The sequence below is a fragment of the Mirounga angustirostris genome, unplaced genomic scaffold, assembly GCF_029215605.1.
Source record: "Mirounga angustirostris isolate CCGP_5_RB_7025 unplaced genomic scaffold, mMirAng1.0.hap1 SCAF_2, whole genome shotgun sequence".
NCBI classification, from domain to species: domain Eukaryota; kingdom Metazoa; phylum Chordata; class Mammalia; order Carnivora; family Phocidae; genus Mirounga; species Mirounga angustirostris.
In genome coordinates this window covers 131,849,531-131,875,476 of record NW_026991710.1, presented here as the reverse complement: position 1 = coordinate 131,875,476, position 25,946 = coordinate 131,849,531, and the positions used below count along the sequence as shown (strand labels likewise).

The following is a 25,946-nucleotide window of genomic DNA, read 5'->3' as shown; positions in this document are numbered from 1 at the left end:
TATTACTAGGCTCTTCTTAAGGTTCAATGCCATTTGCTGAATGAAAGCTCTCAATTAATTTTTGAAAATTCAAAACTTTATCAGCACCTGGCAATAATAGATATGAACCCCCCTATGAAAAAGGGAGAAGCCACCCAGGGGAAGGGAACTAGATGGAAATATGGGTTTTGCTTCATCTTAAAGATACAGAAGAAAAAAAGGAAACTTTTAGGATCCTACTCATTTGATTTTTAGTTTAGCGTTCTTGAGATTCTTTGAATATTGCAATTTTACTTTCATTTCTTCTGCAAGTTTGGTGCAGGTTGTAGAACAGATGGTGAAGAGAGAAGGGAAGTAACTCCAGTCTGTCTCAGGGTCCGCTCCGCCGCACTGTCTCATTCAAGATCCATATCGCTCCTCCACCGTCAGTTTTCACTTCCTTGTGAAGCCCGTAAGTGTCCTGATTTTTAAACAGGAACAATAAAATCCTAACTTAAAAGAATACAGCATATAAGAAAAATTTCCTGCATGTTCATGGGTTCTTTTGAAGTCCTATTCCCAAGAGGAGTTTCGAAGTGTAAGTAGAAAACATCTTAAAAGCCTTAGAGAAAGCCTCGGTACACTAAAGCGATAGGATAATGCAGAGTGACCCGGAGCAAAATTTGTACACAGGTGCACACGCACACGCACTTCTGACTTGTATTTTGATGGATAAACCACCAGGAAAGTGGGACATTTTAAATATAATAATTCTCAACGTATTTTGTATATGTTCTCACTGTACCTACTGTGTATTCTGACCATCTAGGGAAATCTTACAGATCAACCACAAATACGTGTATTGAGGGGCGCCTGGGTGGCTGAGTCGGTTAAGCGTCTGCCTTCGGCTCAGGTTATGACCTGGGGTCCTGGGATGGAGCCCAGCATCGTGCAGGGCTCTCTGCTCAGCGGGGAGTCGGTTCCTCCGCTCCCTCTGCCCCTCCCCCACTCGTGTTCGCTCTTGCTCGCTCTGCTCTCTCAAATAAATGGAATTTTTAAAAAATGGGTATTGAATATGAATTTTCAAACTATATCTTTCTCCTGTGTTAAACCATGCTGTTGGAAAGCAAGAGAGTAGAGTTTGATATATAAAATTTTCTTCAGAAATCTCAGGAGTCAGTTTTCAAAATGGAAAGACTAACTTATGTCTCTGATGCTTGTGTTTCAAAGGAATGCAGAGGGAATGGAAGATGTGAATGAAGTTAACAGGACACGGGTATGAGGCGGCCTCTAAGATGGATGATTTGATGATGTACCAGAGACCCTCTGGGAAGCCTAAATTAGTATACATTCTTCTCACCCTCCTACAGTGCTGTTGTCCCTACGTTTTTCAATGAGCTGAATCATCAGGATAATTTGATATAATTCAAATTAACAATTGCATCAAATCAATGTAAATATTTGTAATGAGTTGAAGTCAGTGCTTGGCAAATAGCAAGCCATATGTGTTTATAAATCAAATAATAAAATTAGATCCAGAGATCAAGCAATTAGTTTCATGTGGCAGTCTGAAGTTGTTTTACTGACAGAAGGTTTTTTCTTCCAGCTAATACACATTAAAGTGCCTAAAATACTGTTTGGCCTTTAAGGCATATTCATATAATGGAAGAGTATTAACTGTAAAATATTTCACGAAACCTATTATTTTCAGTACTTTGCATTTATTTTTTATTAATTCCTGGAATTTGTATAAATTTTTTATTAGTTCCTTTATGGCAGGGGTTATGGTTTATCTACATTTCTGGATCCTCGATAAATTAGAAAAATAGTCATTGCTCAATAAAAATAGCCTTCTGTGTTATAATGTTAAAGCTGATTTGGGAGCTTACAAATAGATTCATTTTAATTTATATTTTTAAAAAGTTTTAGAAATTGCATAAATATAGGGCTAATTGCAATTTGCATTATTAATTTTTAAAAAGCCTCACTTTAATTTGTTATTTGGTGCATTCCTTATTCAGGAGCAATGCTGTGTGGAATAACATGATGGTGTATAAAGCATTTGTAAATCAATGCGACTCATTGTGGGCAGAGAAGGCAATTCCATACACAGAATAAATACCTATTCCAGTGAGAACAAAACGCAATCCCTTCCAAGGTAGAGGTGGTTCAGCTCTGTAATCAGCTATCACTCAGTTCCTTATGGGTAACTCAGATCACATGGGAACTTGGTGCCTCACAGTCAAGTGTTCAGTCTTTACTAAGGCCTAGTAGCAACCCTGAGCTATTTTTCAAAATGAGAAAAGTTATTTATAAAAGATGGCAGAGCATTATTCAGAAATCTTCAGATTCTTTGCTATGATTCACCTGAAGGAGCGTGCTAATGACTCCACACATCGCCATCTACCACATATACCTGAAGCATCATTGGACCTGTGATTCATATGGCCCAAATGTCTGAGCAAACTGCATGGCAGCCTGGATATGCCTTATATCTTTCTCTTGGTGGATTTTGGAGTCACTTAGTAAATGGATTGGAGTGAATGTTCAAATGAGGTCTATGTCTCCCTCAAAATCCAAGCAAGCCTACTAGATATTGTTCTTTTTTCATGATAGGAAAGATGTGATCCTTCATTTTCAGAGGATATCTCCTAATGGTTCATTAAGGTAACAGCTTCCTGAAGTCTTGTGGCATTTGTTTCCCATCCTTTGATTTGCATGTGTCTTAACAACATGTCAAAAGCATCTGCTACTTTCTCATCATCAGGTCCAATTATCACGTTATTGCCAGTGTAATAATCCAACATGTTGTTCTATGGAATGGAGAGGAAATATTCTGGAGAAGTAGACAATGACAAAGGACTGTAGAAATGTGGAAGTCTTTTTTTTTTTTTTTTAAGATTTTATTTATTTGTCAGAGAGAGAGAGCACAAGCATGGGGAGCTGCAGGCAGAGGGAGAAGCAGGCTTCCCGCTGAGCAGGGAGCCCAATGCGGGGCTCAATCCCAGGACCCTGGGATCATGACATGAGCTGAAGGCAGACGCTTAACAACTGAGCCAGCCAGGCGCCCCGAATTGTGGAAGCCTTAAGGCAAGAGAATGAAGATACGTCACTGGCCCTGGCAGCTGAAAGAGAACCATTTCCAATGGTCTTTATTAAGAGGTACAGAATAAATAAAACATTCACTGGATGAGAGTTTATCAAACTTGGCAATATCGACATTTTAGTTCAGATAATTCTTTCTTGTGGGTCTGTTCTGTGCACTGTAGGATTTTAGCAGCTTCTCTGGCCTCGAACAGTAGCAACCCTTGTCAGTGGTGACAACCCAAAGTATCTCTAGACATTGCTCAACTTTACCCAGTTTCCCTACTGGGAATATCTTATAACAAAGCTATGGTATATTCGTCTAAACTAAGAAATTAACATTGGTATACACTGTTAACTAAACTGGGGGCTTTATGCAGATTTCACCAGTTTTAACTCTCAAGTCCTTTTTCTGTTACAGGATTCTATCCAGAATGCCATGTTGCATTTAGCTGCCATGTGCTACTCTCCTCCAATCTGTGAAAGTTTCTTGGTCTTTTCAATCATGATTGAAAATTTTGAGGAGCAATGGACATGTGTTTTGTAGAATGGTCCTCAACTTGACTGTTTTCTGAGGATTAGAGTAGGGCTATGGATTTTGGGGAATAATACTTAAGAGGCGAAGTGTTTTTTCTATTGCATCATATCAGGAGGGATAAGAAATCAACAAAACTTATTACTGGCTGTGTTAATCTTGATTAAGCGGCTAAGTGGTGCCTGCCATCTTTCTCCGGTAGTTACCATTTTTCCCCTTTTATACTCTGTTCTTCAGAAGCAAGTCACTCTTGGGGGGCAGCTCAAGTTCCACTTCCTAGAGGTAGGATTATCAAAAAATGTGTGAACTTGGATTAAAAACCACCACAGTGATTAACAAAAATTTGGAGGGACTTACTGTAAAGTTAGGCAAATATTCTATCAATATTTTCCCCATTAATTTAATTTTATTTTTTTAAAGATTTTATTTATTTATTTGATAGAGAGAGAGACAGCGAGAGAGGGAACACAAGCAGGGGGAGTGGGAGAGGGAGAAGCAGGCTTCCTGCGGAGCAGGGAGCCCGATGTGGGGCTCGATCCCAGGACCCTGAGATCATGACCTGAGCCGAATGGCAGATGCTTAAGGACTGAGCCACCCAGGCGTCCCTATATTTTACCCATTAATTTTAACACTCATCAATGGATTTTGCTAGTAGCAGTTATTACTGTGTTGTTTTAATGATAATTTTCTAATTTCCTCATTCTCTTCTATATTTATTACTTAAATGTCTTCTCTAGGGAACATCTGTCTCTTTCCCATTTACTTACATATGTTATCATTTATATCAATATGGATTCGTAGATCTATGTTTTATTCTTTGGATTATAAACCAGTACAATAATTATTTATTTCATTGCACAAATGGGGCCAACTTCAGTCATTTGGAGCTCTTTCTGGTTGGCTCCAGTGTTTTTCTGACATATTCCCTTCTTATTGGTGAGTGTGTGTCAGAGGGAATGGGGTCATTTCTGTGCTTTCTGGCACTACAAGGTGATCCAGACTCATTTTCTCTTTTCCTTGCATCAACTCTAAAATTAGATATTTTTTGAAGGAGACTGATTTCTGTTATTAGATAATAGTATGTCAAAAACAACATCTGGGTGTGTGGTATGCTCATTGCTCCTGTACAGTCTTTCCTGTAGACATTCTCACTGGACAGAACTAGGAAATACATGTATGTATATTAAACTGTACATGCACATATATCTATATTTATTTCATGTATATTTTTCCCTTTATATATTATAATTAACATAGATTCATACTGGTATCTTTGACTAATTCAGTTCCACAAGATTTTTGATCTTCTCTTACACACACACACACACACACACACACTTACTTTCTTATGTGTGACTTCATACTGTGACAATTAGAAACATGGATCCCATTACTTATAATTTATTTAAGAATTTGTTTAACTCTAGATATATGTAGTTTCAGAATTGTCAACCCATATCGCTGTAAGAAATAAATTCACCAAATAGAATTACTGTTTATGCACTGTTCCTTTTGTCTTCTAGCCTTAGAATATGCTGTCAAAACATTGGTGACTTGAGGTCAGAGCTTTTTATTCTAATCCCTGTTCATGAGATTATGCCAAACATTAATAATACAGTCGTATTCATTTGTTTCCATCCCATCCAGGTATCCCATAACATTCCAGGTACTTACTATTTAATTTGCATACAATAGTTTAATCTTTTTGTTATATAATTCTATGGGTTTTGACAAAGTCGTGAATCATTATCAGCAATACCATACAAAACAATTGTATCATCCTAAAAAACTGCTTCTGTAGCCCTATTCATTGTCAAGCCTCCAAGCCACAAAACACAGATCTTTTCTCCATCCCTATAGTGTTATGTTTTTCAAGATGCCATTTAAATGGGATCATACAATATGCAGCTTTTTGTGTCTGATTTCTTTTACTTAGCAAATTGCAATTAATATTAATCCATGTCATTAGGTGAATACTAGTTTACTTTTTATTGCTGAATAGTATTCCATTACATGGACATATCACAGTTTATTTATCCATTCATCTGTTGAGTTACTTCTTGATTGCTTCATTTTTGGTAATTATGAATAAAACTGCTGTAAACACTCATGTATAGGTTTTATGTACTCACGTATTTTTATTGTGATATATTTTTAATTCACTTGGTTAATAGTTAGTTATAGGCTTGTTGGGCTGCAGGGTAAGTGTATGTCTTACTTTATAAAAAAGGAGAACCTGCATTTTGTATTCCCACCCCAAATTAATTAAATGTCCTCTTGCTCTTATCCTCCCTAGAATTTGATATTGTTCGTTTATTTGTTGTTGTTGTTTGCATTTTTAGCCACGTATGAAGTGTTATCTCACTGAGATTTTAATTGCATTTTACAATGACTAATGATGTTGTGTCTCTTTTTCATATTCTCATTTGTCTTCCATATCTTATTTTTGAGGAAGTCTGTTTATATCTTTTGCCCTTTTTGAGTTCTTTATTTTTTTAAAAAATTAAGTGTTTTATGTGATTTAAGTGTTTATAAGTGATGTGTTTTAAATGATGTTTTAATATATTCTGTATATGTGTTCTTTATCTGATATGTGATTTGCGAATATTTTCTACCATTCCATTGTTTTCTTTGATTTTCTTAATAGTGCCCTGCATATATAGAACAAATGTGTTTTTTTTTTTAATTTTCAGAAAGTCCAATTCATCAATGGTTTTTCATGAATCATGTTTTCAGTGTCATATTTAAAAACTCATCACAAAATTAAAGTCATCCAGATTTTCTGTGTTTTCTTACATGAGTTTTATAGTTCAATAATAAATTCTTTGATTGTTTGAGTTAATTTTTAAATTAACATATGAGGTGTATATCAAAGCCACAGTGAAGGGGAGGTGAACCCAGGCAGAAACAGGTGGTTTGCTTGCACTGGGGAGAGAGAGCTAGGCGTCTGGGAGGCCAAGGAGGCTGAAATTCACAAAGAAGAATGCTAGAGAGCAAAGAGCTACACACTGACCAAACTTCAGAGACCTCTAGAATTTTCCCATTGATTTCTGAGGTGCACATACATGTGAGAAACCTACCTGAGCCTGGCAAAAGGACCACCTGAAAGGATCAGACACAACCACTCCTCAGGCTCATCTAGCGTCAACTATACGTTCCAAGCAGCCGCAGTAGAAAACACTGAAACTGCATCAGGTTCAGAAACTTCTTATAGTACTTTATAGTACTTTAGTAGTAGGGAAAAAAGGAACCCCTAAAATGAGCAAGCTGTTTCCAAGTAACTTAACACTGTCCCAGAGCAAACTGCAAGAATATTTAAGGGAATAGTGAGCATCCAACAAGGTAAAATCACAGTGTCTGGAACCCAGCAAAAAATTATAAGGCATGCAAAGAACCAGAAAATTATTACAATAATGAGGAGAATAATTGATCAGCTGAAACTAACTCAGAACTAAAACATGAATGAACCTCAAAAACCTAAGAATGTTTTGCTATATCTATCAAATACTCATGTTGGACACTTTAAATATCTTACAATTTATTCATCAGTTATACCTCAATAAAACTGTAAGGTAACTCTAAGAATGCACACTTTATGATCTTATTTATGTAATATTTTTAAAGGACCCTAGTAAACTATAATGCTTCTGGATATATAATTAGTTGACAAACATGTAAAGAAAAGTAAGGAAGTAATTATTATCTATTTGGAGGAGAAAAAAAAGGAGAATGGAACAGAATAGCAGGAAGGCATCTTGGGTTCTGGCAAAATACTTGTATGTTGACCTTGGCTGTGGTTATACAGTTACATTTTCCTTGGTGCGTTTTTAAAATGTATACTGTATTTCCCAATAATAAAGTTATAAAATTAGGACTGTTATTTCATCAATTAAAATGGAAAGTATAAAAAAAAATTGACAATGCAAAGTATTTAAGAAGGTATGGGGACAGTTATTCTAATTCCTTGTTGGCAAATGAAAGTACCTATTAGGAATGAAAAACATGAGGTTTTTAAAAAGTAAGATTTTGTAGTACTACACACCTACTAGAATAGGTAAGATCCAGAACACTGACAACACCAAATGCTGCTAAGGATGTGGAGTGAGTGGAAGCCTAATTTTTGATGGGAGTGCAAAGCTGTAGTCAGTTGGGAAGGTAGTTCAACAGTTTCTTATAAAATTAAATGTACCCTAACCGTATGAGCCAGCAATCACACCTCTTAGTATTTACCTAAAGGAATTGAAATAATGGCGGATACATGTCATTATGCATTTGTCCAAACCCAAAGAATGTACAACAGCAAAAGTAAACCTTAATGTAAGCTAGGGACTTCGGTGGTTATGATGTGTCAATGTAAGTTCATCAATTGTACAAATGTACCAGTATATGGGAGAATGTTGATAATGAAGGAAGCTGTATATATGTGGGGATAAAGGGCATAAAGAAAATCCTCCTACATTCTTCTCAATTTTGCTGTGAACCAAAATGCTCTAGCATCTTTTTAAAAGAAAAAAAAAAAAAAGGTTTTGATAAACTGCTTTTGTTCAAGAGAATTAGAATACAATTTATATTGTGTAAAGATATTGATTACTTACTTATCTCCTTTGTAGATTTTACCCATTTAGTAATTTATTTTGTATATTTATTTCCAAACTTTATTTTTTAAAAGATTTATTTATTTATTTTAGAGAGCGAGAGAAGGGGCAGAGGGAGAGGGAGAGAAAGTCTTAAGCAGTCTCCATGCCCAGTGAGGAGCCTTACATGGGGCTCGATCTCACAACCCTGAAATCACCACCTGAGCTGAAATCAAGAGTTGGATGCTTAACTGACTGAGCCACTCAGGTGCCCCTATTTTGAAACTTTAGATGAAAATTTATTTTTCATAAAGTAATTGTACATATTACTTCTAAAGTTCTAGATCAGATAAATAATATTTGTAAATTCGCTCTGAAAATGTAGTTTAATATTCATTATTAGAAAGTTAGGTGCCACAGGAACACAAATACTTTATTTTTGATAAGATGCACATTTTGTCACAGGTATTTTCTTATTAGCAAATGAAAGGCTGCCTTGGTTTTCTGTTTTGTTTAAATTAGATGATTTTGGTTTGAATTTATTTATTTATTTATTTATTTATTTAAGATTTTATTTATTTATTTGAGAGAGAGAGAATGAGAGACAGAGAGCATGAGAGGGAGGAGGGCCAGAGGGAGAAGCAGACTCCCTGCTGAGCAGGGAGCCCGATGCGGGACTCGATCCCAGGACTCCAGGATCATGACCTGAGCCGAAGGCAGTCGCTTAACCAACTGAGCCACCCAGGCGCCCCGGTTTGAATTTATTATGAACATATATCTTTCTTGAAAATATGCTAAATATTTGATCAAAATAATTTACTATTTTCATAGGTTTCATCTGTTTGACAAGAATCTTTAAAGTCATATTTTACTTTATTTACAAACTAAAAAATTACTTGATATATTTCCTGGGTGCTGAAAAAAGATAGATTTCTGAGTAAGAAACAAAGGATTTTTATCACTTGTGGTCCAGCAAGTCCCATGAGAATTCTCTTGTGTTGGTTTCCTTTTTCCCCAGACATGTGATGGAGAGGGGCCCAGGCAGATGACACAGCTAATACTAGCTGAGGGACCCAAATCTTTTATGTTGTGGGGTGAACCTAACTATCCTTTGTCCCAAATGGAAACATTATCCTTACTATCTTGAGCAATATATAAACTTTCTATTTGCTCTAGCGGGAGATACTAGCTCCATCTTGTAAAGCCATTTGTTATAAAACATCTTTGAAAAGATAATCTGGAATAAAAGTAACTAGTGTTTCTTCTTGTGTGATATACAGAACATGAGAGACCCATGATGCATCATTTAACAACAGTATTCATTCATGATTTCCATATCTTCTTGGCTTCAGCTGCATTTTCCCGTGATTACCTCCCTGTCAACCACTCTGATTAATTTTACTCACAGTGTCTGGGACCAGATTTGTTCAATTTTTCTCATACAGCATTTAATTAAGGTTCATATCAACAGGAATCCAAAGAGCACCATGAAGCTCACCTATAGTAAAGACCTCAACTCTGCCCTCCAATGTCCTGGACCCAACTAGTTAAGCGAATGGTCAGGCCTTTTTTCTTAAGTTTCCTTATGCACTTTCACTTGGTCTGAAGCGTTATTTCAAGTACAGCAAGGTGTACCGGTGATTACACGGCCTCTGCCTGGAACCATAAGGAGGAAGGCTAGGACCATTTTCTCACAACAACCTAGTCAGGGAGTTAAGATTCCTTTGGGGGCCAAGGTAGTGTCACTGATCACTACAACTAAAGTTAGGTGAAATTTTATAGTACTTATTCTCCCATTGGATGACTTCAATTGTAGAGATAACTGCCCATACGTTGCACATAAAGAATGACTCAGCATCCACTGAATTATTTTTCATGGTTCACTCTGGTCAGTTAATAAGTGTACAGAGATTTCCTCAAATGCCTTAAAAACTGTTAAGTCTTCCAAACTTACCTGAGGGCCTGTGGGGTGTGTGTGTGTGTGTGTGTGTGTGTTGGATATAAAGCTCAGTGCTCAAGAAGTTTACAACTCCATCTTAGCCTTAACTTCTTACTTATGCAGGGCCTCAAGGTCACCCAGGGATGAGAGACTGGAGTCATCTTAGGCATTTTGTGGGCATATCCACAGTCCCGCACATGCATGTGACTTTCTAGTTTTCCAGGTATACATCAGAGCTTTCAAAGTTCTCTATGGATATCTCATTCCCGAGAACTTTCTACAGGTTTGCCAGATGCTTGTTTGCCCCGACTAGCCTATACTTCAAGAAAATGCTGTGTTAAACAAGTGCTGCTGATTTGGGGGAACAAATCCTTGGGATAGGGCTTCTTCTGTTCAGCAAGACCACCTTTTCCAGAGATCTGAAAGGCCTACTGAATAGTGAGACTGTTCTGAGATTGGGAATTTTTAAGGTCTCCAGTCTCATTCTCTCCCCTCTGGTGGTGGCCAGGCTATGTTAACAGTTACCATGCTGACGAGACTGCTGGCTTCGAAGACTACAGCTGGGGAAAGAGAGATGGGAATAAGCTAAGTTAAAATGCTACAAATTCGGGGCACCTGGGTAATTCAGTCAGTTAAGCGGCTGACTCCTGATTTCAGCTCAGGTCATGATCTCAGGGTCCTGGGATCGAGCCCTGCTCCGAGCCCTGCATCAGGCTCTGCACTCAGCGGGGAGTCGGCTTGAGGATTTTCTCTCTCCCTCTCCCTCGGCCCCTCCCTTCCCCATGCTCACGTGCAGGCGTGTCCTCTCTCTCTTTAAAATAAATAAATAAATCCTTAAAAAAAAAAAAAAAGAAAAGAAAAGCTATAAATCCTGCTGTTTGCCCTGAGGTTCAGCAGTTTCTCTTGAGTAAATGCTCCTCTGTTGTTGGTGTTTTGTTTTTTGTTTTTCCCCAAAACTCATTTAATACTCAGAGTTCTGAAAAAGTAGATTTTGAAATATTGTCAACATTTTGATTGTTTTTGTTGAGTAGCAGATTTACAGAGGATCCCGTTCTCATTCTTTGAGTTTTGATTTTCCTATGAGGGGTTCTATCGTAATTACTTTTCAGTGTCTTACGATAGTTGCTTTCTGTATTCTGTTGTCCAGTGTTTTCAGAGGCGCGATTATTGCTAATTGAAATCAGTAAGAAGGATATGCTGGCATATGATCACTCTGTCTTTTTTTTTTTTTAAAGATTTTATTTATTTATTTGATGGAGAGAGAATGAGAGAGAGAGCACATGAGAGGGGGGAGGGTCAGAGGGAGAAGCAGACTCCCTGCCGAGCAGGGAGCCCGATGCGGGACTCGATCCAGGGACTCCAGGATCATGACCTGAGCTGAAGGCAGTCGCTTAACCAGCTGAGCCACCCAGGCGCCCCAATGATCACTCTGTCTTAACTGCAACTGGAAACTCGACAGCATGAGCTTTATTCAAATCAAAGCAGGAATATTATATATAACAGACTTACTCTATTCATCACTGACTCATAAACAACAACAACAACAAAATCTAATTTTTTTTTATTTTCAAAGGCCTAAATAACCAAGATTATTGTAAATATGTTTATGCATTAAGTGTTATTATACTGAAAGACTATTTTTCCTTACAATACATATTTTATAACATATATTCAAAGTTTAATATCAAAATAGTTTTATTTCATATAAATGTTTTGATTTGGTTATTAACAAAAATGTGAATAATATATGCATGTGTAACAAAATAAAAATTTCCTTGGACTATATAAAAGGCCTACATTAGACATTGCTTTCCAGGCACTTTTAACCATTCCATTTCTGGTTGTTATTAAGTAAAACGTATTTTTGAAAAAGGGATTTGTTAAGTGGAATAAGATTAAAGGATAGATGTTCACAAAAGGGTTTTCTAAAAATATGCATTCTATGTTTCGCACATTGTCTGATTCTCGAGTGGAGCTCTAGACCTTGCTCTAGTTTAGGTATCCATAAACTAAAGTGTAATAATGTATGTTGATGTATGAGAAAGCCTGTGTATGTCAGATAGGGGTGTTTTAAGGATCACAGTTTGAGAAATATTGAGACAGATGCTAGAGTAGTTATGGCGCTCCCCAAACATCCTACAATGAGGGCAAGGAAAATGTCCACAGACATATGTTATTTAATATTAATCTTAAAATTCATTTGTGTTCAATAACATCTATATTTTACTAATAAAAAGGATAGTAAAAAAACAAAATATAGCACTATGTATGAGAAATATGTCTTAGTCAAAATTTTACATCCATTGGTTTATTTGTCCTTTGCAATAACCATTTTGGATGGGAAAAAAAAAAGATTTCCTATTCAAAAATTCTGGAATCTGAGGTGCAAAAAGCACAGAAGTAGAACACAGCAGTGGTGAGGCTACCAGAGAACACATGTTTTATAATTCCACACAACAGATTAATACATTTCTCTATATTTTACAAATTTAACATGGTTCCTCTAAAATGTTTCAAAAAAACATTGTATTTAAATGATCTGATGATCAATAAGAGACCCACAGATTACCATAAATAATATTCTGCAAATATTATTTTTATTCGTAAGCAAAATGGCTTGTTGCAAAAGAAAAAGGAGAAATGGGATTTATAGGGAGTGGTGTTATCATTTGGCACACTTCATTTCTGGCATTACAGATTATATAATCTTTCTCCACATAGACAAACATGTATTATTATAATGCCATTTTGATTATTTATTTATTTATTTATTTATTTATTTATTTATTTAAGAGAGAGAGGGCATGCACCTGAGTGTGGGGAGGGGCAGAGGAAGAGGGAAAGAGAGAATCTCAAGTAGACGCCGCACTGAGTGGGAGCCCGACCCAGGGCTTGATCTTAAGACCCTGAGATCATGAGGTGAACCGAAACCAAGAGTGGGATGTTCAACCAGCTAAGCCACCCAGGAGCCCCTGATTATTATTTAAATTAAGGTATTCTAACCTTGGCAGAATTAAGAATGTTCTGTCTTTACAGGAGAAATGGAATGTATATACTGAAGCAAGTTGGAACTTATATATATTTCTGATTTTATGACACAAAATTAAAACTATAATCAGGAATTATCAGGAAAACTTAAAATATGTGATAGGCTAAAGTATTGTGGCCTGAATTATTAAAAAAAAACCCAACTATATCTGTTCTTTATTGCACTATTTTTTCTGAGACACAAAATTATTCTTATTTTCGTTACCGTGATGAAATCTTAAAAACGATTTCTCTGAATGCTTCTTTTGTTTTTTTATTATACTTTTAGTTCTATTTTAGACCCTGAATGCTTTAATTGTCATCTCTTAGCAGTCGAGGGACAAAATTAAAGGAATTGTAGGTGAAAGAAGTGATAGTTTTTCCATGCTCTTGGATAGACATCAAAGGAAGAGGGTTTTATTTTATTCCCTATGATTTTCTTTAGGTTTTGGGAGCCAGCAAGTATCATCAGAGAACAAAACTTCCAGTTCAAAATGAAGAAGAAAAAAAAAAGTGTTTCACTCCCAAAAAATGGTCTCAAACTGATGAAAGGTTTTGAAAGGGATATTAATAGATCTCCGCACACAAAAACAGCTCTGAATGAAAGAAAATGTTTTCATTTTACAGAACTGTTTGCAACGATAAGAATGCAATGTTTGCAGACAGATATATGGCAAAATCATACTATTTTCTGTAGTTGTCAATCAAACAGTTGTACCAAGGAGAAAGAGTGCCTCAAGGAACTCCTGAACCAGTAGCTGAGTGAAGACAAGCATAGTTGACTCTAGTTTTAGATGCAGCTTTCCACCTGGAAGGGCCCCTTTGCAAATGGGGAGTAAATAGAGGAATTCTTAGTTCCACATTTGTGAAGACTTTTCCCAGCCACTGCCAGCCAGGCATTCTCATTATTGCTACCAAGAATCAGATATGATTGTTTTTAGTGATATAAGACATTCATCTCTTCAAGGATTTGGGTAGAATGATTGAGGATGGTTACTATTCCCCAAAGCTTTCTGCTTCTTCAGTCTGACTCAAAGCAAATATACAAGAGCCAGTAATGAAGGTGTATAAAGCCCTTAAGAGGTCATCAAGTTGATGTAAACATACCCATACATAATTGAAGATATGAAGATACGAATTGTAGTTAGTAACAGTCACTGGCATGAGGCCACGTTCATCTGTACTGTTGCATTATTTTCATTTTAAATATAAATGTATGAAATATTTTCTTCTTAGGTGAATGGAATGAAATGAGTCCAATTTCTTACCTTATGCAGGTAATCTATATAGTAGTTCAAAACGCTCTGTCATTTTGGATAGTTCTATCCCACATACTAAGGAAATCTAACGTCCTATTCAGCAGTGACATGTAAAGGACCAACAAGTGGCACTGAACAATCACAGTGTGGCACAGGCTATCACAGTGGTCCTGGCTGCAAATGACCAGCTGGACCATACCAGGGTTACACCATACCCGGTGGTGTGTCAATCCTGGTCCTCTTGAGGTGTCTATGAGTTCCCAAGGGCACACTTTTCAATAGTCAGCTCCGATTTTCTGCTTTTGCACAATGACTGCTCTCTATACTCTTTTGTGGTTTTTCGTTTACTTCTGCCAAAGCTGTATTAGTCAAATAACCAAAGCAAAACATGAATTTATTAGGTGGCCATTAGTTTACAGAATCTATGGATCTAAGGGTAATCGCGAGATCCGAGAACCAAGAAAAAGAAGTAAAGTAACAGAAATCAGAGCTGCTGGTTAATGGATGGCCCTGTTGCCATGCAACCAGGAAGAAATCTTGAGCAGTCCCTGTATCTATGCATTGCTTGCTGAGGTTTCAGTGTCCTGGGCTAGAGCATTTTCTTTGCCGAAGCTCGGTCCACTGGAACTTGCGTTATTACACCAGAAAACCATTGGTTGAAAATTTCCTATTATACTACCCTGCTGTTAAAAAGTCCTCAATTTTTCCATTCCTTACTCTATAATCCTCCCTACTTGCTAGATTCCCCTCCCTACCAAGAAATCCTGTACACTTATTAAAAACTTTGAGCCTTATTCTAATTCTTTCCTTTTAAGGCTTTTCATTTCTCACCTTATGGATTTTCTTATAATATTCCTAAAAATAAATACATACATACATATTTAAATACATAAAGTCATTTTCTTCCCTCAAATGAACTTTCTTCTTTGCTAAATTGTGTTAGTTTTCCTCATCATAAAATTAGATCATCTACCTAGTGATAGTGTTGCTATCTTCCTAGTGATTGTGTAGGATTTTATGACTGTGTGTGTCCTAAAAATACTTTCAATGGGAAATGGTGTAACAGGGGGTGAGGGACATCGTTTTGTCAATTTTTTCATAGTAATGGTCATTTATCCCTTCTTCTGTTTATGAAACTAATAGTAAACTTCTTTATTTATGTCAAGGAGTTTGCAAGCAATGAAAACATCTATATTTAAATATTTAAAATAGTTTTTAGATTATTAACATGGAAAATTAAAAACACACAAGTTTGAGAATAATCAAAATTATAAATATTTAATATTAAATATTAGATTTAAACACTTTGTAATAGGAAAGCATTTATTAATTGCTTATCTGTATATGATATTAAACTAGGAAAAACTTAAAAACAAGTTAACTAATGCAGTCTGGACCCAATTAGTCTGTGGATGATTAACTCACTTGCTTTGAGCATGGTGCTAATGAGGCCCAGATCCCAGGTTTGATCTCCCTGTGGGCTGGCCAGGTTGGCTTTTTGCCATCGCCGCATATTTCACTTCTAACTTTCATAAGGAACTCTTACACACAGGTCAGCTCGCAGGAGGACAAACAAGATGCAGAGTATAGATGCACATTTCCAAATTCATCAACTCAATTGGAAAAAACAAAACATGCACTCTTCTAGGGGCAGGTCAGTAATCTTCATTCGTCAATAATACTTCCGCTTGTAACAGTATTGCCATTGTTAAAAATGAACAAACCCGGTTTATGTAGAATGCTTGATAGGGCATAAACAGCGCCTTCATGGATGCTATAAGCATTAAAAGATACTTAAACTCTGTACATCTATCCATTCCATTTATACACTGATAGGGCACTGAAAGGTAGAAGATAATTTGAAACATATACTTCAATAAGGGCTCTCTAAAACAGTTAATTACATATAATTTAGCTATTACCTCACTGTTCAAATGATTTTTGTATGTGAAGCTTAGTCGTATTTGGTTTGCTTCAGTTTCAATCTTTTTTTTTTTTTTTTTTTGAGGAGTCGGGGGGAATGTAGGGGGAGGGGCAGAGGGAGAGAGAGAGAATCTTAAAGCAGGCTCCACGCCCAGAGCAAAGCCTGACTGGGGGCTCGATCTCACAACCCTGAGATCATGACCCGAGCCGAAATCAAGAGTAGGAGGCTTAACCAGGCACCCTAGTTTCAATCTTTTTTGAAATTTTGTGTCAATGTCAAAAACTGCTCTGGCTGCACCTTTCTTAAGGCACAGCATTCTACAAGTACTGGTTTTGTTCATTTTTAAACAATAAATCAATAAGTGAACATGTGAATTAGAGTACAAGAAATGTTTCAAAGGTTAAAAGCTAGTTGTCTTGAAATTTCTATCTCTGTCAAATGATTTTTTGTTGCATTTGTGTGAGCCATTCTCCTAAACTCTCTATATTCTTGCAAATCTTGTGTGAGGAATTTGTGTGGGTCTTTAATAATATTATAAAGACTAGTATGCTATAGCTTAAAAAATATATTTTGGATATTAGAAGTTCTCTAATTTATGGGGGGCTGAAAACAGTTATTTAGCCAAATAACTAAGGTTAAAATTAAAATAACTCCCAAGGTTTTGAAGTATTATGCTAGTTTTTTTTTTTTAATTTTCTGAAGCCTAAAAAATGGTTTATTTCCTCAATCTTTAATTTCTGTACCAGATGTATGTTGATAACTAATGGGAGGCTATAAATTTTGTTATTAATTATGAATGCCTTATGAACACTATCTTTAAATATAGTTCTGGTCAATAAAAATTCATCTTTGAAAGATTTATTAAGCTTGACTAAGGAATTAGTAATCAGTTCAATGAAAAGTGATTCAACCTGCTTTACATGGACTAGACTATTTTTAATGATTTCTTTCTAAATGCAACTTCCATTAAAAAAATAAATATCTTACTCCTAAAGTAACTACATACTTTTAAAAAGAAAATATAGTGGCAATATGATTTAATTATAATAAAGAGAAGGCTGGAGTGGATCCAAGTTTCTAAGCATTGTTGTCTATGTTTCTTTTGATCATCAGGGGAAATTCATGATATTGTGGATGTCATAGGGAGGTTTTCGTAGTGCAAAGCCCCATATGCACAATTCAGGAATATGATATTAAAGAAAGATAGAGTGACGTTATAGAAATTAAAGTGTAATTCAACCATTTCTATGATTTCAACTATCATTTTTTTTAAAAGAGTGGGAGGGGGGAGGGAGAAAGGGAGAGGGAGAGAGAGAACCTTAAACGGGCTCCACACCCAGCCTGACACAGGGCTTGGTCTATCAGGGCTCAATCTCACAACACTGAGATCATGATCTGAGCTGAAATCAAGAGTTGGACGCTTAACCAAATGAGCCACCCAGGCGCCCCTCAACTATTATATTTAAAATATGGTTCGTTATAGTAACAGGAATAGGAATTACACAAGGCCCTGACCCCAGCACTTACTAGGCAGTTCAAAAGGGGCAACATCAAATTTTATAAGAAAATACAAATATCTTGCTTGCAGAACGAAGGCATTTTGACATATCTTTTGAGATTCCAGAGTACCAATAAAGGGTACTTACTCTCTTCTGTTTTTCACTTTGAGACTTTGCAGTAGTTCCTGGGCATATTTCCTGGAAGATTTTCATTTTCTTTTCTTTCTTGCTTTATTTTTTGAAGACATGTTTAAAAAGAATGGCAACAAAACAAAGTTTGAGAATATTGGATGAGGTAATCATTTTCTTCTCTTACGTGTTGAAAATAAAAATAATGAAGATCACAAGGGGACTGGATTTCCTCTAGGAAGTCATAGTTTATCTAGAATGTGTCCCTTTGATCCCCCATGTTTAGTCATCTTGTGTGTTCATTCTCTGAGTCCAACAGATCAATTCCAGTGGCAGCAGGATTTTCACAGTAATGAGCTCAAAAAGCAAAATTGCAAGCTTAAGAGCAATTTATGTACTACATTTGCAATTCTCAAGGAAGTTGAGGGTGTCTATGTAACTTGCAAAAATATTTGTTGATATTTAATATCTCTCATCAGGATTAAGTCACTAGCCACATGCAAAACCAAAAACAAACAAACGAACAAAAAAAACTGCTGAAAAAACATCAGCACTTACTTCAAACTTTAGTAGTTACATTAATACCATGATAGAAGGTGAGACATCTTTATTTGCATATCAGTCTGTAAAACATGGCTTCACTTAAAACAATTGGCTGTTCTAAATTCTACCCAGATTTTATTCCAAGTATTTTATGCATTTGTAAAAAGTGCAGGGGTAGTGGGCAATGAGTTGGCTTCATTAGCAAAAGAAGAGTTTTAAACACTTAAAAGATTCCAATTTTATATTATCATATGATGCCCCAAATAGAGAAAAACAGTTATTTACGATAATTGTTTGATGTTTTAATCCAAGCTACTAAATCGAATCTTTGAAAATTTGAATGGTATATTAAGTTGAGTCAGGGCTTCCACCTTGAAAATTAAATTTTTATTTGCAGCGATAAGAATACTAATTTCCTGAGAGCACAACATCATGACGCAAGCATTATACTTGCTGAATTAAGAAAACATTGGAATAGGAATGTACTTGGAATTGGCAGTGATGCACACAAAGCTCATAATTTTGCCATACAAACCGCAGTACTCTATCAATCTAAATATAAGCAGGTTGTTAAAATTTGCAAACATTTCTATATATGCACAGCAAATAAACTACAAAAATTAGGTGATGAAGCTGTATTTAATACAAAAATCCCTGTGCCACAGCAGTCGATGCTGTCTTTGCTACTTATTATCAATTAAATATTGGAAGTGGTTTTGTCTCATAATTATTGAAAAGAAAGCTTTCAAAACAAAAGATATTAAAATGTATTCCTTTGGGTGCCTGGGTGGCTCAGTTGGTTAAGCGACTGCCTTCGGCTCAGGTCATGATCCTGGAGTCCCGGGATCGAGTCCCGCATCGGGCTCCCTGCTCGGCAGGGAGTCTGCTTCTCCCTCTCCCACTCCCCCTGCTTGTGTTCCCTCTCTCGCTGTGTCTTTCTCTGTCAAATAAATAAATAAAATCTTTAAAAAAAAATAAATAAATAAAATGTATTCCTTTAAAAAAATAAGAAAAAAGATGAACAAATTAATCTATGAGAGGTTGAGCAGTTTACAAGTATAAGTTTGAAATATTACTATTGTGATTTGGAATACTTCATATTGTGGGAAGAATCTCTTGGATTTCCTATGTTTATCAGCTAAGTTTATATTCTATACTGGTAAATAGAATGCATTTGAATGGGATTCTGATTTCCAGCATCTATACTTGCCAAAACATTCCAAACAGTAATAAACTTCAAAAACTTATTTTATAAATTTTGACTCATAAAAATATTTGTTGAAGAAATATGCTCAAAATGGAGGCAAAAATGATGGGACAAATATTTATACATTTTAATATAAAAAATTAGAATTAAGAATCTTCTTCATTTAATGTTTTTTTAAATTTTTCCTTTTTTAGTATTCAATAATTTATCATTGAATATAACACCCAGTGCTCATCACATCCTATGCCTTCCTTAATATCCATCACCCAGTTACCCCACCCCCTCACCCACCTTCTCCATTTAATATTATTTTCTCTGAGCTTATTGGGTGCTTCAACATCTGTTGGGAGACTTTATTCAATTAACAATATTATGACCTGAATAGACAGTCATATAAAAAGTACAGCATAGGGAATATAATCAATAATTTTGTCATAAAAACTATTATGACCTGCAGAAGAAAGATCAATTGAAGGCAATTATTTTGAATTTTTTAAATAACATAAAAGTTTGAAGAAGATTACATGAGTTTTATAAAAATATAAAAATAAATGAGGCATATTTTAAAAATATATTCCCAGATAAATATCAGTTCCATTGTATTAAAGACATTTGATTTATATATATAAGTAATTTATATATATAAATATTATATATTATATATATTATAAACACACACATCAAGAATAATGATTCTGCAATTCTGCTTATGGTATTTTTAAATTAATGTTCAAATAGCAATAAAAATGAACCAATTTTCAAAATTGAATGTAATCAGTTTTAGTTTCGAAAGAATCTTATCTTTGAAAATAATTTGTGAAAAAACTGTTTGAGGGGCGCCTGGGTGGCTCAGTCATTAAGTATCTGCCTTCAGCTCAGGTCATGGTCCTAGGGTCCTGGGATCAAGCCCCGCATCGGGCTCTCTGCTCGGTGGGAAGCCTGCTTCTCCCTCCCCCACTCCCCCTGCTTGTATTCCCTCTCTCACTGTGTCTCTCTCTGTCAAATAAATAAAATCTTAAAAAAAAAAAACAACTTTGAAGATCCACAGTAAAATAAAACATGTCATCAATAAAGAACTATTTAAAAATATTGTATGATTTTAATTATTTTTAAAAGATTCTATTAACTTATTTGAGAGAGAAAGAGAATGAATGAGAGAGAGGGAGAAGTAGACCCCTTGCTGAGCAGGGAAGCCTGATTGGGGGCTCGATCCCAGGACACTGTGATCATGACCTGAGCTGAAAGCAGCCACTTAACCAACTGAGCCACCCAGAGCCCCTGATTTTAATTATTTTAGCACACTCTTTCGCATTCAAAAATGTCCTGACTTGGATGATGCATTACATAATCAAAATATTCTTAGTCATCATTTCCTCCATCAGGTCTAAATTAAGAGCCAAGGTACCTGATGGAATATTTGAGACAATATTTTCTCACATAATGTAATAATCAAACTTTGAGTACCACACAATTTTAGAGAAGGAAAAACTGGGTAGACTATCCCAGACAAAGCAAAGTTAATAGAGGGAGAGCAAAAATTTAGAATTAGCCTAAAAAATATTGTCAAAGAGGTGAAGGAGCATATGTGTAAAACTAAGAAAGAAGCAGTCATGAAGAAAGGCCAACTCTAAATATAGTCTCTGAGAAATACTGCGGCTGAAATACAAATTTAGTGGATGGATTGAAGAATAGTCTGCAAAGGGCACAAAATAAATTTATGCATGAGAATATTGGGTTAATGAGAGACTATGGACTGTGAGAAACCAACTGAGAGTTCTAGAGGGGAGGGGGGTGGGGGGATGGGTTAGCCTGGTGATGGGTATTAAAGAGGGCACATACTACATGGAGCACTGGGTGTTATACACAAACAATGAATCATGGAACACTACATCAAAAACTAGTGATGTAATGTGTGGTGATTAACATAACGTAATAAAATAAAATTTAAAAAAATATATTGGATTAATATCTTTCAGAGACCATTGGAAAGCCACAAAGAGAAATATTAAAAGAAAGTAAAAAAAGTGTGGGTGATAAGATAAAACAGAAGTGTTGTGATCTCTAAATTAAGAGACCCCACACAAAAGTAAGAGTGGCAGGAAAGAGGGATGCCTAGGTGGTTCAGTCGGTTAAGCATCTGCCTTGAGCTCACTCAAGTCATGGTCTCAGGGTCCTGGGATGGAGCTAGCCAGCACCGGGTTCCCAGCTCAGTGGGAATCCTGCTTCTCCCTCTCCCTCTACCCCTCCCCCCTGCTCATGCTCACTCTCTCTCTCTCTCAAATAAATACATAAAAATCCTAAAAAAAAAAAAAAAGAGTAGCAGAAAATAAAATATTTAAGGAAATGGACTCACTGAACATCGACTCAGAGTTTCTCCTAGTTAAAGAAAAGTGAATTCAGATTGAAAGTCTTCCAATGCTGTCATACAAAACAGATTTTAAAATTTCTACATATAGACACATTATATTAACTAAAGATTTAAAAGATAGAAGCTTTCTGAAAGAAAAAGCCAACCATCCATAAAGAAACAAGATACAGATTTATTTCAATTTTCTCATTAGCAATAGTTGAGTGAGTAGGAGAATAAGTAATATTCTCACAGGGCTGAAGGAAAAGAAACTCAAGTCAAGATATTTTTTTAATCCCACGCAACTGCCATTTAAAAGTGAAGACAAAAAAAGAATTTCAGCATACAGAATTTCAGAAATTTTAAACTCGTATAAAACCTTTCTTGGAAAATAATCTTGGATGAGGTAGTCCAGCATGAAAAATAAGTCCAGAATTCTTCAAGATAAATGGATATGTAAGATATGCCAGGTGTCTAGTTTCCAACATTATTCTATCTTGAAATACATCAAATGCAATGTCTTTTCATGACTAAAATCTGACTGACACATAGGTCAAAAAACAAAAACAAAATCTAAACAACAGATCCAGAAAATAAAATGATAAAAAAATGAAAAATATATTATCATTATTTTTCATAATATGAAAAAATATTAATCTTGCAATGTTATTTCAAAATTATTAAGCAAAGCTTTATAGAACTTGGGTAAAGAAAATGATCTGTACAAAAATATTTCTTTCATATAATGATAGATGGAGTGAGTAAAAGCTAAGCAAAAATATTTAAAAGTTAATCACCAAGTATAGCTGTAAAATGGCTTATGGTCTGTACGATAAAAAACTATCAAATGTAATTTGTGTAAAGAGAAATTTATGAAACACTTTAGACTTTAATGAAAACAAACCTACTACATGTCAAAATTTGACAGATACAACCAAAACAGTACTTACAGGGAAATTTATAATTGTAAATACATGTGTTAAAATAAGAACAAGTGACACAAAGAACTGAATGATCCTATTGGAATAAAACAGAAGATAATTTTTAAAAATTTAGACATAAATGAATAAATGCATTAAAAACACATAAATTAAAAATAGAGAAACTATCTTGCAGCTTAAAAACCTGACATTGACAAGAAACAGAGTAGGGAGAGGAAAATTAAATTATTTAGAATTACAATATGAACTTAATCTTGTTTCTACTTGCTTCTTTCTCTAATACGTATTCATGTAGAAATATATATGTCAAATATATTTTCATAAGTATGTAGGCATATATAATTCCAAAGACACAGCAGAGATTAAAGCAAAAATAATATACAAAATTGATCAGTTACACAGTTGAAAAAAGCATAAATAGATACACTTCAAAAAGAATATAAAATGAAAATCAACGTAAGAAAAAAAGAGAACACCAAAAGCCATTAATGTAATTAAAATAGGAATAGAAGGTTGGAATATGCAATTATTAAGCTTGAGTTAATAGATATGAAGAATGATTTGGTACAATTTTTATTTTCATTAATTTATTTCTGTATTTCTTAGTTGCAGAAAACAGAAATTGACCCTGGCATTTAAAAGTACTGGTTGTATTAAACTTCCTTCCCCAGACCAATGGAATTTATTACTTTTGGTGAAGAGTGGACTAATCAAAAAGGGTAACAGCTCAGTTTTTTCCCCATTCACAAGTCATTGTTTCACACTTGTTTTTATTAGTTGTTGCCCACTGTCCTGATTCACCCTTATCCTGTGGTCAAGTATGACCATTTCTAAATTTGTCCAAAAATATTTGCACAAAGGTGAGTGCATTTGTGGTATTTGTGGTCTTTGTTTTTCTTCTACATGATTTCCTTTGTGCTTATTTCTTCTGAACTTAACCCTGTTTGTGCTTGTCCCCATCTCTAACATTTACTCATGGAAAAATGTTAGGCGTAAGCCATGATAGCTCTTACAGTTTACCCACAGAAGTGTGAGGTCAAATAGTCTTTAAATATAACCCACTTATTTACCAACATCTTTAGGGACAATAAATATTATGCAAGAGATTATCTGGTAAATTATATTTTTGTCAAATGTTAGGATCCCAAGAGAAATGTATCAAATTATGAAACTATATATAACCGTTTTAAATATGATGGATGTGTCCTGCAAGCATAGTTTCTATACTACTTAATTGTTCTGTTAATTTTAGGTTAAAGACTACAATAAAGTATACGAAATTCTCTTTCCAACATTGAACACTAAATACACAAGGAATGTGGTGGTATTGTGAACTGCCTCTATTTTTTCCCCTGAAGTTTGTCCCCATATTATTAACTTGGAATTCTCATCTTTAAATATGCATTTTTTTTTTTGAGAATGACTATAGAAGGAGTATCTCAAGAATTTTGCTGTTCTAATGTCCATATGTGTTTTTCTTTTCTTTTCCTTTTTTCTTTTCTTTTCTCTTTTCCTTTCTTTTTTTTTTCTTTTCATCCCTTTCCTTTCCTTTCTTTTCTTTTCTTTTTTTTTGAGACTTTTTTTTGTTTGTTTTTAAGGAACCGTTATTTTTTTTTTTTAAAGGAATCGTTATTTAGAACACCAACTTGTGAAGAATAAACTCTATTTGTGAGAGAAAACACAGAGCGGAGGTAGCCCTGAAGCTGAGGAACAGCTTTGATTGCTGGAAGAATTTTCTAGTCCACAATTTTCAGATTAACTTTGCACTGCTCTGTAATCTCCTATTTCTCTTTCCCTGTGACAAAGACCTCACCTTCCTGGTGTCTGGGTGTATGCAGCTTCTTCTTGAAGTAAGCATCAGTGAGACGTTTTGGGATTTTTCACATTTCACATTCACAATGATATCGATTTTGGTGCAAGTGGCAATCACAAATTTCTGGTGTGTTCCACACAGAGGAATTCAGTTGAGGGCCAGAGATCTGGTTACAAGTAGCAAGCCACTGCTCAGTTTCTTCAGGAAAACCACCCTCTTGCCTCTTTGGCACCCAGTGAGGATGATCAAAATGGCGCCAGGAGTGATGCTAGCTCACAGTTTGCTCACATGCTGACTGACAGGTTTTTTGCTGTGGCTCAAGAGCTTCCTGAGGCATGCCTTCAGTAGGATAATACCCAGGCATTTTGCAAATTTTAACTACTTGGGCACCACCATTCTTGTCACCAACAACTGGTTTCCTGACAGTAGCCAAGAACCTTCTCCTTTTGCTTTTCAACCTTGGTTTTAGCTGCTCAATATTTCCTCTTGTACACAGCCTTTCTGGAATCCAGAGCTGATCAGGAATACCTGCCACTTCCTTCTGACTAGGACAGGGCTTCGGCTGCCATAGGTTTTCCCCCTCTTCTGCGTTTTAGCCTTCTCAACCTTGCCACCAGCATCAGCTTTCTTGGCTTCAGGTTAATATTGGCTTTTTCACCCACCATCTTGCAAGATGGAAAGGAGCTCAAGACAATGTTTTTTAACTTTGTCAGCACTATAGGGGTCTCTGCAAGATCTGGACTAGTGACAGCTGGAGAGAATAAAAGGCTGAATGGGAGAGCCCCTGCACCAAAGATCAACCTCATCTTTGCAGGTCTATATAGACTCTACCAGCATCTTATTAGTAAACCACCCCCAAACCCTAAAATACCTGGATTTAATTTAATTTGAGTCTCTACACAGAAGTACTTCACAGTGAAACTGGGCACTCCACGGGTAAACATGAGGTAAGTACACTTGTACAGATAGCTTAGTTGCCTAAAAATGAATTAATTAATTTAATTTGAATATAGAATGCTTTCATCTTTCTGCACATTTACATGCTTAGAATGTCAAGCATGGATGTGAATTCCAAAGGAGATGCTGTTGTATATTTTTTTTTGCAGAGAAGCAAAAGCTGCTTTTCCCATTCCTACTGTAAGCTGCTTTGAACATCATTTCCAATGA

The 25,946-nt window shown here is 35.6% G+C and overlaps 1 pseudogene; it reads right to left on the bottom strand.

The window, feature by feature from the left end:
• Window positions 1-2,609: 2,609 nt before the first annotated feature.
• On the bottom strand, window positions 2,610-25,418 carry LOC135363548 (large ribosomal subunit protein eL6-like; annotated as a pseudogene).
• Window positions 25,419-25,946: the final 528 nt, after the last annotated feature.